Consider the following 12692-nt stretch of genomic DNA (forward strand, 5'->3'; position numbering starts at 1 on the left):
TTTAAATCTGATTTAAAGAGTTTAAGTCTCTAAAATATACACTGTTTATTTATTTATTTATTTAATTTTACTTTAAATTCTGGGATACATGTGCAGAATGTGCAGGTTTGTTGCATAGGTATACACATGCCATGGTGGTTTGCTGCACCCATCAACCAGTCATCTAGGTTTTAAGCCCCACGTGGATTAGATATTTGTCCTAATGCTCTCCCTCTCCTTGTCTCCCACCCCCGCAACAGGCCCTGGTGTATGATGTTCCCCTCCTTGTGTCCATGTGCTCTCATTGTTCATCTCTCACTTATGAATGAGAACATGCAGTGTTTGGATTTCAGAGTCTCTTTGTGGAGTTTTAAACATTGACAAGGTAGATGTATCTTTCATCCATTTTGAAAATACCTAAATCAGTGCATTTGAGAAGACAAACAAAATAATATAAGACTAAAAGGTGGTGTTTCATGGTTGTAGGACTCTATGTTGTTTTCTGTTGTTATGAAATTGCTGTGGATCTTTGGAGAGAGAAATCAGTTTTTCTAACCCTTGATGAATAAATGCTTCACATCTCACCTATGAGTACTCTTCCTTTAGGTGGTTTTGCTGTTAATTCTCTTTAACTTTCTCTTTTTTCTCTGTGTTTGGTCTTCCAAAACTGGTTCTCAATAATAAATCCTAATAGTTCTGTTGCGGATGAAGAACTAAATTTAAAAATGTAACTTCTCAACAAGATGGCCCTGAAAGTGAAGAAGGAAACCTCTGCCCCTCCCAAAATCAAGATAAAGCAAAGTCTTTGAAGGCCAAGAAGGCAGTGCAGAAAGGTATCCACAACCACACTCAGAAGATCCTCATATTACCCCGCTTCTGGTGGCCCAAGACACTGCAGCTTTAAAGGTTGCAAAATGTCCTTAGAAAAGTACTACCAGGAAAGCGAGCTTGATGACTATGCTTTCAAGTTCCACTTGAATTGGACAAGAATAGGGAAGACAATACATATATGTTCATTTAGATGTCAGAACCAACACACACCAGATCAAAAGGCTGTGAAGCAGCTTCGTGACACTAACATGACCAAGGTCAGTAAACTGATCAGGCTTGATGGACAAAAAAAAAAAAAAAAAAAAGGCATGACGTCCAAAGTGATGATTTGGACGTTGCCAATGAAATTGGGATCATCAAAACAATCCCCAGATGGCTAATTTCAAATACAAAACTTTCAGATTTATTTGTGATTCTGTGATTGGTTTAGCTTGACAAGAAGTGAGAAAGGAAAATGGCATTTCTGTCCTCATATTTCTCCTCTTTGTGCAGCTAGATGATAAATGGTGGGTGAATGGGGGGAAATGGTCAATTGAAGAAAATCTGAAAATCTTCCTGCTGCCATCTATGTCTAGTTTTTAAATTATTTGCTCAATGGAAGAGATTTGATGATGAGAATTCAGAGATACAATCCTTTTTTTTATCCCATCTATGTCACTAGCTCTTGATTCAAATGCTATTATAAATTATTCTTTCATTTGTTCAGCAAAAACTTACTGAGCACATATTATGTGCTAGATATCACTCTAGGTTCAGGGTTACAGATCTGAAACGCTTGACAAATGTTCCTATCTTCATAGACTTCACTTGTCCTACGAAGAGATGGACATTAGACAAGTTAATAAGTGCATTCAGTAGAATTGCTGAAAGTGTTATGAAGAAAAATTAAGCAGGAAGGCTCATGAGGAGTAAGAGGGGAATGAACATTGGAGTTTGACAGGGTGGGCAGGCAAGACTTGGCTAAGAAGAAAATATTTGAGTCAATATCTAAAGGAGGGGGCAGAGTTGGATGTGGATATTTGCAGGAAGAAGAGCATTCCAGGCAGAAGAAATAACAAATACAAAGGGCTGAACATGCACCAGACAGAATATTTGTCAAAGCATATCATCTGTTTTCTACCGTAAAACAAAATTCTGCTCTAACAGGGTAGCCAAGAACATATTAATCCTGTACCAATACTATTGTTCATTTAGCTTACAAGTTCGTTATCACAATTTGATGGTATGAACTGCCTTGGGACTTAGTCAATGTGTTACATTCATAGTATTTTGTTTTTTCTTTGTTTTAATTTTGTACTGGTAATAATAAATACTTTCTTCTTGAAAAGATGCAAACAATAGAGAAATTTATAGAGTGAAGTGTGACGATTACCCATCCAACTTCTCTTGCTCTACTTCTCATTAATCTACCAACCTTCTTCCTTCAGAACAAGCAACTGTTAATAGTTTGATATACATTAATCAGTCCTTTTTTTGTGTATTTACATGCACTTGCATATGAAGACAGTTTTTTTTTATAAATGGGATCATACTTTACATATTTTTGACAACTTACTTTTCTTAACAATGTGGAACATTTATCTGTATTAATACAGAAAAGACTATTACATTCTTTAATAAAAGTGTAGTATTTCATGGTACAGATTCGCCACACATTATTTACACTCCCTATTGACAGATTGTTTTTATTTTTTAAATCGCAAAAAGTGAATCTCTTTGTATTAAACTTATGGTGAAAATATGTAAATGTTTCCTTAAGATAGACATCCAGAATTTTAAGTAGCAGGATATATATGAGGATTTCTTTTTATTTTTTTGTAATGGTGATATACAGAGATATGATCCACATACCATACAATCTACCCAAAGTATAAAATGTAATGATTTTAGTATATTCAGAATTGTGCAATCAATTTTAGAACATTTGCATTACCCTCCCAGAAAACACATACAATTTAAGCTATCACTCTCAATCTTCTCATCCCTTTCAGACCTAGGAAACCACTAATGTACTCCTGTCTCTATAGCTTTACTTCTTATGGATATTCCATGTAAATGGAATCAAGCAATTTTTGGTATTATGTCTGCCTTTTTCACTTAGCATAATGTCTCTAAGTTTTATGCACATTGTGGTATGCATCAGTACTTTATTTCTTTTAATTGCATAACAGTATTCATATGTATGGATATACATTTTATTTATCCATGTATTGGTTGGTGGATATTTGGATTGCTTACCTCTTTGCACTATTATGAATAATGCTGCTAGGAATATTATTGCACAAGTTTTTTTGTAAACATATAGTTTTCTTTCTCTTAGGTGTATACCTAGGAGTGGAATTCTTGAGTCAAACGATAACTCTCTACATTCAACAAAAGAGAACCCACGTTCTTTCATAAAGGACATCCTTGCTTTAATTTATTAAGATCTTCCATTTGAAACTCTGGAAGTTGAAGCAAAAATGGCATTGGAAATATTTCAATGCAAGTACAAAATAGATTTCACAGAAAAGAAGGCATCTCCGAACCTTGAGAAAATAGTCAAACTCCACAGAACAGGTGATTTCATTGATGTGAGTGAGGGCCCTCTTATTCCAAAAACAAGTGTTTGTTTCCAGTATGAAGTGTCAGAAGTTCACAATCTTCAACCCAACCAACCAAGTCTTATACAAAGATTCCAGGGTCTGTCTTTATTCATTCACTTAAGAGCACGTTTTATAATATGAGATAAGCTTTTGGAAAGATCTCGTAAAATGGTAACTGAAGATCAATCTAAACCAACAAAGAAAAGTGCATCTACCTAATAACTTTCTAAAATTTAAATATGTCTAGTAAACGCTTTTAACATTAATAAAGCGTTTTAAGGACTGGAAGACTGTTTTCTAAAATGGCTGCACTATTTAAAAATTCCAGCAGCAGTGTATGAAGGTTGCAATTTCTTCATATTTTTACCAGCACTTGTTATTATCTGTCATTTTGATTGCAGCTATCCTAATGTGTGTCAAGTAGCATTGCACTGGAATTTGATTATCATTATCCTAAAGAATAATGATGTTGAGTATCTTTTAATGTGTTTGTGGGCCATTTTAATATATTCTTTATAGAAATGTCTATTCAGATTCTTTGCCCATTTTTCATTCTATGTTCAATGGTCTTGGCATGCTGGTCTAAAATCAATTGTCCACAAATGCAAGGATTTATTTCTGGATTCTCTATTCTATTCCATTGTTCTTTATATGTATTCTTATGCCAGTATGACATTGTCTTGCTTATATTTGTTTTGTAGTAAGAATTGAAATAAAGAAGTGTGAATCCTCCAACTTTGTGCTTTTCCAAGATTGTTTTGGCTACTTTGGGTCTCTTCGATTTTCATATGAATTTTAAAATCAACTAGTCAAATTCTGAAAAGCAGCCAGCTGGGATTTTGGAAGGGGTTGCATTGATCTGTACATCAATATAGAGAGTATTGCCATCTTAATAGCATTCTCTTCCAAATCATGGTCATGCATATCTTTTCATTTACTTAGGTATTTTTAAATTTATTTCAACAATAATTTGGCATTTTCAATGCACACGTCTTGCATTTCTTTTGTTAAGTATATTTCTAAGTATTTTATTCTGTTTGATACTATTGTAAATAAAATTGTTTTTAATTTTATTTTTGAATTGCAAATATATAGAAATACAATTGATTTTGTATATTGATCTATCCTGCATCCTTCTAAAACTTGTTTTTAACACTAGTAGTTTTTGTGTGTGTATTCTTTATGATTTTCTGTATGCAAGGTTGTGTCAATTGCAAATAAGTATAATATTAGCTATATATGTTTTTTCTTGTAACTGACCTTTAGCAGGGTGAGAAAGTGTCCTTCTATTTCTAATTTATTGAATGTTTTTATCATGAAGTGGTATTGAATCCTATCAAATGTTTTTCTGCCTTTATTGAGATGATCAAGTGTTTTTTTCCTTTTATTCTGTTGATACGGTGCATTAAACTAATTGATTATCAGATAACAAACCAACCTTGCATTTCTGTGATAAAGCCCACTTGGCCATAGTAGGAGTTTTTATATGTTGCTGAATTTAGTTTGCTAGTATTTCTTTTTGAGAATTTTTGTGCCTATAATTATAAAATACATTGGTCAGTGGATTTCTTTTTTAGTAATATCTTTGTTTCATTTTGGTATCAGTGTAATACTGGCTCATACGATGATTTAGGAAGTATTCTATTTTTTGGCAAAGTTCATGAATAATCATTAATAATTATTCTTTAAATATTTGGTAGAATTCACTAATGAAGCCATCTGGGCCTAGATTTCCTTCGTTGGTAGTTTTTTTTATTACTAATTTAATCTCATTTAATCTCTTCAGATCTACTTAGAGCATCTATTTTTTCTTGAGTCGATTGAGTAGTTTTTTTTTTTTTTTTTGGAATTTGTTCATTTCATTTACATTATTGAATTTACCAACATACAGTTGTTCATAGTATTCTCTGATAATCTTTTTTATTTCTGCAACCTTATTGGTAATAAGGTTACCTCTTTTATTTCTAATTTTAGCAACGTGAATCTTCTTCTGCTTTTCTTGGTCAATCTAGCTAAGGCTTTGCCAATTTTATTGATTTTTAAAGAACATATTTTATTGATTTCCTCTATTGTTTGTATATTTGTAATTTCATTAATTTTCACACTAGTTATTATTATTTAATTCCTTCTATTTGTTTTGGGTGTATTTGCTCTTCTTTCTTCAGTGTCTTAAGATAGATAATTAGGTAATTGATTTGATGTAGTTCTTTTTCAATATGTGTTTGCAGGTATAAATTTCCCCATAACTACTTCTTTAACCACATCCCATAATTTTTGATGTATTCGATCTTCTCTTTAATTTGCTCAATGTATTTCCTGTTAATGCTTGTGATTTTTTCATTGACTCTTTGGTTTTTTAGGTTTATGTTCAATTTCTACATATTTATTTTTTAAATTCACCTCTGATTTTTAATTTCTAATTGTATTCTATTGTAGTTGGGCAGCTTACTTTGTATATAACTTCAATGTTTTTAGGTTTTTTAGGTTTTATATGTAGTTTTTAAAAATACTTTCCAATAGATATTCTCAAATTGCCTTCCCAAACCAGTATATATCTTCACATTATATGATTGTTTAGATTATTGAAAGGATTTGTAGACAACCAGTCCAAAAATAAAATATTTTTTAATAATTCCCTTTCTGAATCTATTTGGTTACTATTAAAATCAGCTGAAATTATGGTACTCTTGTGGAAATTATAGAGTGATAATTAGTAGCATCACTTATATAGCACCACGATCTATGCAATATGCTGCATATTTAACATATGGTATCTCTAATCTTCACTATAAATTAAGAATTGTTATTTCCATTTTGCAAAGGAGGAAACTGTCTCAGATTAATTCATTAATTAATTAACTTGTGTAAAATCACATAGAAAATGAAGACTTGCGATTAAAACCCAAATCTATTTCTATCATCATACTCTTGTCTTAAGGTCAAGGAAAAACCATTAGAGACCAGGCTTTATTTCCTCATCTCTTCTTGCCTCTAATACTCTTAGGATGCACAAAGAATCATGTTCAGAATATTCTTGGAAGTCATAAAATTTTGTTTTCCATTTTTATGTTTACCTTTTTCCTATTCCAGAGCCAATTGCATCTCATAATTGGACAACATGCTTATTGGCTCCTTCCCAGGTAGATTTACTAATAGGTAGAAAAGATTTAGCTCCTGTTACACTTAATGCAAATGCATTGATGTCTTCATAATTCCAAACCAACTCTATTTTCTTTTTATTTGGCAGTTTCTCCACAAACACGGTTTTAAATGTGTTGCTTTTATTTTCTCCAAGTTTCCATCACATTATGTCAATGGAAAATAAAATTATAATGAAAGTGTATGTGAAGACGTTAAGCAGAATCAGAATAAATAAGATGCCACATTTTACAAATTACTTGAAAACTATGTCATTTTATTTTTTAAAAGGCACTGAGATTATCTTATTCAGTATTATTTAAATGCTAAAATTTTTAATGGAATAGATTGTAACCTTCATTAGGGCAGTGACTGTCATAATCTGTTTTATATCTTCAGTCTACAATCTTCTATCTACAGTGAAGTTCTCAGAATCTAGTAGGTACTGAATATGTGTTTGCCAAATAAACGAATTAAACCATGAAATAATTTCTGAAAATAATGTTTTTACAATGCACAACTAACTTGTACTACATAATATTCCTCCTGATGGTCTCTTTCAATTATCCTACAAATATTCATTATATGCCTATTATGTGCCAGATACTGCATGAGGAACTGGGGCCACAGAAGAGACCTGAGCAGAAAAAAGCCAATTTTGTGGGTAGTGTCATTAAACAGTAACACAGATTAGATAAAATTCTAATAAATGTTTCCATGGAAAGCATATGGTGCTAGCACAGCATTGAACAGGGGGTCTGTGTCTAGTCTTGGGAAGGTTTTCCTAAGGAAATGACATCCAAGCAGACCCTTGAAGCAAGTAAGGGGGTATCGTACCAATGCATTCTCTTAGGACTACACAGTGGCCTTTGTGTTTAAAATACTGACTCATAGAGGCAAGATGGCTGAATTGAATCCTCCTCCACTGATTATCCTCCCCACAGAACACTAAATTGAACAATTTTCAAGACATAGATAGCACAATAAAATATAAATAGAAACAACAAAAAGTTAAAAAGTGGGGTGATTAAGTGTAGAATTTTTATTAATTTTCTCTTTGCTTATTTGTTTGTGTAAACAATCAATGGTAAGTAGTTACCATTTTAAAATAGTGGGTTCCCCTTCTCCCCAGAGGTTAGTGCTGAGACTGCGGAGTGTGTGCTCCGGGCTCGGAACACACACTTATTATTAAAAATTCCAAAAAAAATCTAAAAAAATCTTTAAAAAAAAAACCCAAAACCCAAATTTACAAAAACTCTGCTTCTCCCCCACCGGAAACTTTTTTTTCTTCCTCTTTTATAAAATAACCAGGCGAAGCAGCCAAGACAGACCCGAAGCAGCTCCAAAAGGAACCAAGATACCGAGGCCTTTCCGCTGCTCAGACCCGACACCGCCACCCTTGCTCCGCCGGCAGCCGGCAGTCAGCGGCAGCGGATCGACCCCATTCTGCCGCCATTGATTAGTTTTTGATTTCAGGTGATTTTTGTCCCTCTGTGCTTGTCCCGGCTCCCGCTCCCCTCCCTCCGGCTCCACCCCCAGCCGCCAGCACTGGCTCTCCTCTTACAGAAAGGTCGCGGCCTGTGGCCCAGCAAGCGGCCGTGAGGAGATGAACCCCAGCGCCCCCAGCGACCTCATGGCGTCGCTCTACGTGGGGCATCTCCACCCCGGCATGACCAAGGTGATGCTTTAGGAGAAGTTCAGCCCAGCCAGGCCCATCCTCTTCATCCGGGTCTGCAGGGACATGATCAGCCCCTCCACCCCCTCCCCCTCCCCCCCCTCCCCCCCCCCTCCCCCCCCCCCCTCCCCCCTCCCCCTTCTCCCTACTTGAACTTCCAGCAGCCAGCGGACGTGGAGCGTGCTTTGGATACCATGAATTTTGATGTGATAAAGGGCCAGCTGGGACACATCACGTGGTCTCAGCATGATCCATCACTTCGCAGAACTGGAGTGGGCAACATATTCATTAAAAATCTGGACAAATTCATTGATAATAAAGCACTGTATGATACATTTTCTGCTTTTGTAACATCCTTTCATGTAATGTGGTTTGTGTTGAAAGCGGTTCCAAGGGCTGTGAATTTGTACACTTTGAGACGCAGGAAGCAGCTGAAAGAGCTATTGAAAAAAATGAATGGAATGTTCTAAAAGATCACAAAGTATTTGTTGGATGATTTAAATCTTGTAAAGAAGGCGAAGCTGAACTTGGAGCTAAGGCAAAAGACTTCATCAATGTTTATATCAAGAATTTTGGAGAAGACATGGATGATGAGGGCCTTAAGGATCTCTTTGGCAAGTTTGGGCCTGCCTTAAGTGTAAAGTAATGACTGATGAAAGTGGAAAATCCAAAGGATTAGGATTTGGATTTGTAAGCTTTGAAAGGCATGAAGACACACAGAAAGCTGTGGATGAGATGAATGGAAAGGAGCTCAATGGAAAACAAATTTACGTTGGTCAAGCTCAGAAAAAGTTGGAGCGGCAGATGGAACTTAAACACAATTTTGAACAGATGAAGCAAGAAAGGATCACCAGATACCAGGGTGTTAATCTTTATGTGAAAAATCTTGATGATGATATTGATGATGAAGAACGTCTCCACAAAGAGTTTTCTCCATTTGGTACAATCACTAGTGAAAAGGTTATGATGGAGGGTGGTTGGAGCAAAAGGTTTGGTTTTGTATGTTCTCCTCCCCAGAATAAGCCACTAAAGCAGTTACAGAAATAAACGGTAGAACTGTGGCTCACCTTCACTAACCAGGATATGCAGAGAATGGCAAGTGTACGAGCTGTGCCCAACCCTGTAATCAACCCTTACCAGCCAGCGCCTCCTTCAGGTTACTTCATGACTGCTAGCCCACAGACTCAGAACCCTGCTGCCTACTATCCTGCTAGCCAAATTGGTCAGCTAAGACCAAGTCCTCGCTGGACTGCTCAGGGTGCCAGACCTCATCCATTCCAAAGTATGCCCGGTGCTGTTCGCCCAGCTGCTCCTAGACCACGATTTAGGACTACGAGACCAGCTTCTTCACAGGTTCCACGAGTCATGCCAACACAGTGTGTTGCTAACACATCCACACAGACAGCGGGCCCACGTCCTACAGCTGCAGCTGCTACGGATCTGTGTCCACACTGTTCCACGGTATAAATATGCTGCGGGAGTTTGCAACCCTCAGCAACATCTTAATGCACAGCCATAAGTTACAGTGCAACAGCCTGCTGTTTATGTACAAGGTCAGGAAGCTTTGACTGCTTCCATGTTGGCATCTGCCCCTCCTCAAGAGCAAAAGCAAAAGTTGAGTGAATGGCTCTTTCTTCTTATTCAAGCCATGCACCCTACTGTTGCTGGTAAAATCCCTGGCATGTTGTTGGAGATTGATAATTCAGAACTTCTTCACATGCTTGAGTCTCCAGAGTCACTACATTCTAAGGCTGATGAAGCTGTAGCTGTACTACAAGCCCACCAAGCTCAAGAGGCTGCCCGGAAAGCCGTTAACAGTGCCACCACTGTTCCAGCTGTTTAAAATTGATCATAGAATGATAGAATAGAACAGAGAACACAGAAACAAATCCATACATCTACAGTGAGTTCATTTTCAACAAAGATGCCAAGAACATGCATTGGGGAAAGGACAATCTCTTTAATAAATGCTGCTGGGAAAACTGAACACCTGTATGCAGAAGAGTAAAACTAGACGCCTATTTCTCACCATATACAAAAATCGAATCAAAATGAATTAAGTACTTGAATCTAAGACCTCAAACTGTGAAACTACTAAAAGGAAACATTGGGAAAACTCTCTAGGACATTAGACCGGGCAATGATTTCTTGAATAATAGCCCAAAAGTACTGGCAACAAAAGCACAAAAAAAAGGTGGGGGAGGTGTGGGCAAATGACGTCACATCAACTTAAAATGCTTCTGCACAGTAAAGGAAACAATCAGCAAAATGAAGAGACAACCCACAGAATGGGAGAAAATATTTGCAAACTATCCCTGTGACAGTTGATTAATAAACATGATATATAAGGAACTCAAACAACTCAGTAGGGAAAAAACCTATAATCTGATTTTAAAATGGGCAAAAGATCCGAATAGCCATTTCTCAAAAGAAGACATACAAATGGCAAACAGGTATATGAAAAGATGTTCAATATTACTGATCATCAGAGAAACGCAAATCAAAACTACATTGAGATATCATCTTACCCCAGTTAAAATGGCTTTTTATCCAAAAGAGAGGCAATAACCAATGCTAGTGAGGATGTAGAGCAAAGTGAACCCTGTACACTCTTGGTGGGAATGTATATTAGTATAACCACTGTGAAGAATGGTTTGGAGGTTCCTCAATAAACAAAAAATAGAGTTACTATATGATCCAGCAACCCCACTGTCAGGTATATGCCTCAAAGAAAAGAAATCAGTATATTAAAAAATTGTCTACATTCTCATGTTTCTTGCAGCGCTATTCACAGCTAAGATCTGCAAGCAACCCAAGTGTCTATCACAGATGAATGGATAAAGAAAATGTGGTACATATATAAAATGGAGTACTATTTAGCCATGAAAATAAAGATATTCCATCATCTGCAGCAACATGGATGGAACTGGAGGTCATTATGTTAAGTGAAGTAAGCCAGGCACAGAAAAATAAACTTTACATGTTCTTACTTGTGAGAGCTAAAAACTAAAACAATTGAACCCATGGAGATAGAGAGTAGAATGATAGTTATCAGAGACTGGGAAAGGTAGTGGAAGGAGGGTAGAAATGGGAATGGTTAATGGGTAAAAAAATATAATTAGGTAGAATAAATAAGATCTAGTATTTGATAGTACAACATGGTGACCACAGTTAACAGTAATTTGTCATGCATTTAAACATAACCAAAATGGTATAATTAGACTGTAACACAAAGGATAAATGCTTGAGGTGATGGATACCCCATTTACCCTGACGTGATTATTATACATTGTATGCCTGTATCAAAATACCTCAAATACCCCATACATATACACCTTTGGTGTATCCCCAAAATAAAAATTTTAAAATAGTTGTTTTTAAACTGACATGCATTTACAGATTAAATGGGGCATGCACTCTCCAGTTATCCGTGGCATCCACAGCCTTGTTGTGGCTAGTCCCTGGCCTGAGCATAAATTTATGTCATCTGCCCGGCCCCTGTAGGTCTCTGAATATAGGAATCTTGATGTAACAAAACCTTGGCCATTTAAAATTTTTAGTTTTTTTAGTCTCAACACATAGTACAAAAAAAATGCATTCCTCATATTTCACTAGTTGACACTCTTTGTATATATATGTGTGAAAAAACATGTTCCCACTTCTGATATATTTTATTGTTTTAACTGGTCACAGTCTAATAAATTTGTTTCGTGAGAAAAGGCTCTAACCTGTAGTTACCAAACAATCTCATAGTTTGAAAAGTCAGAGAAAAGAATAAACTAAATGCCTAATTGTTTATTGTGCACTAAATAATGAAAACTAACCATGAAGAATGAAGAGACATCTTGCTTTCGACTTCATGTCTCAAATTCTGAGGGCAGGACACCCTGTAATTCTTGTTCTCACAGCCAACCCTCTATATGATTAATAACGTTGACACTTGGAAAACTCTAGAGTAAGAAGTGATAACACTGACTGACAAAATTACCCTATTCAACCGCACATGGCCTTCCAACAGGCTCTTCTGATTGGATTTTCTGCATTTCCACTTGAATATTGCAAGTTCAGGTTTAGAAGGTGACAAGGTAAGGAAAATGGAGTCCAGGCAGGCAGAAAGGAATTGTAGAATGAAACACTTGGTTGAGGATTTGGGCCAACAGCTCCTCCTCAGTAAAGGTGCAAAACATTTAATTAATTATTAAAGCTCTGAAATAGGTCTTGAACCAGTGTTAACTTCCCTGGAAGCAGGAGTAGAGGCAGAGACACAGAGTCTGTGATAGCCTTCAGGGCACAGATGCCTATCAGGGGTTAGTTTGGGTGATTCCAAGGCAAAAATCAGCACCTGGAAAATGCCATTACAATCCACCTCCACTATATCTAAAAAATCTTTTTTATACATCTGTCCCATGTTTCAACTGTCCCTTGTTATTGCATTATTTAGTGGGATTAATAAAGCTGGTCTAACAATGAGGCATCATTCAATA

General features: G+C 36.1%; 1 pseudogene; it reads left to right on the forward strand.

Moving 5' to 3' along the window:
- Nucleotides 1–8139: 8139 nt before the first annotated feature.
- Nucleotides 8140–10308, forward strand: LOC116552606 (annotated as a pseudogene).
- Nucleotides 10309–12692: the final 2384 nt, after the last annotated feature.

The sequence above is a fragment of the Sapajus apella genome, unplaced genomic scaffold (assembly GCF_009761245.1).
Source record: "Sapajus apella isolate SASKATOON/1434 unplaced genomic scaffold, GSC_monkey_1.0 scaffold1, whole genome shotgun sequence".
NCBI lineage: Eukaryota > Metazoa > Chordata > Mammalia > Primates > Cebidae > Sapajus > Sapajus apella.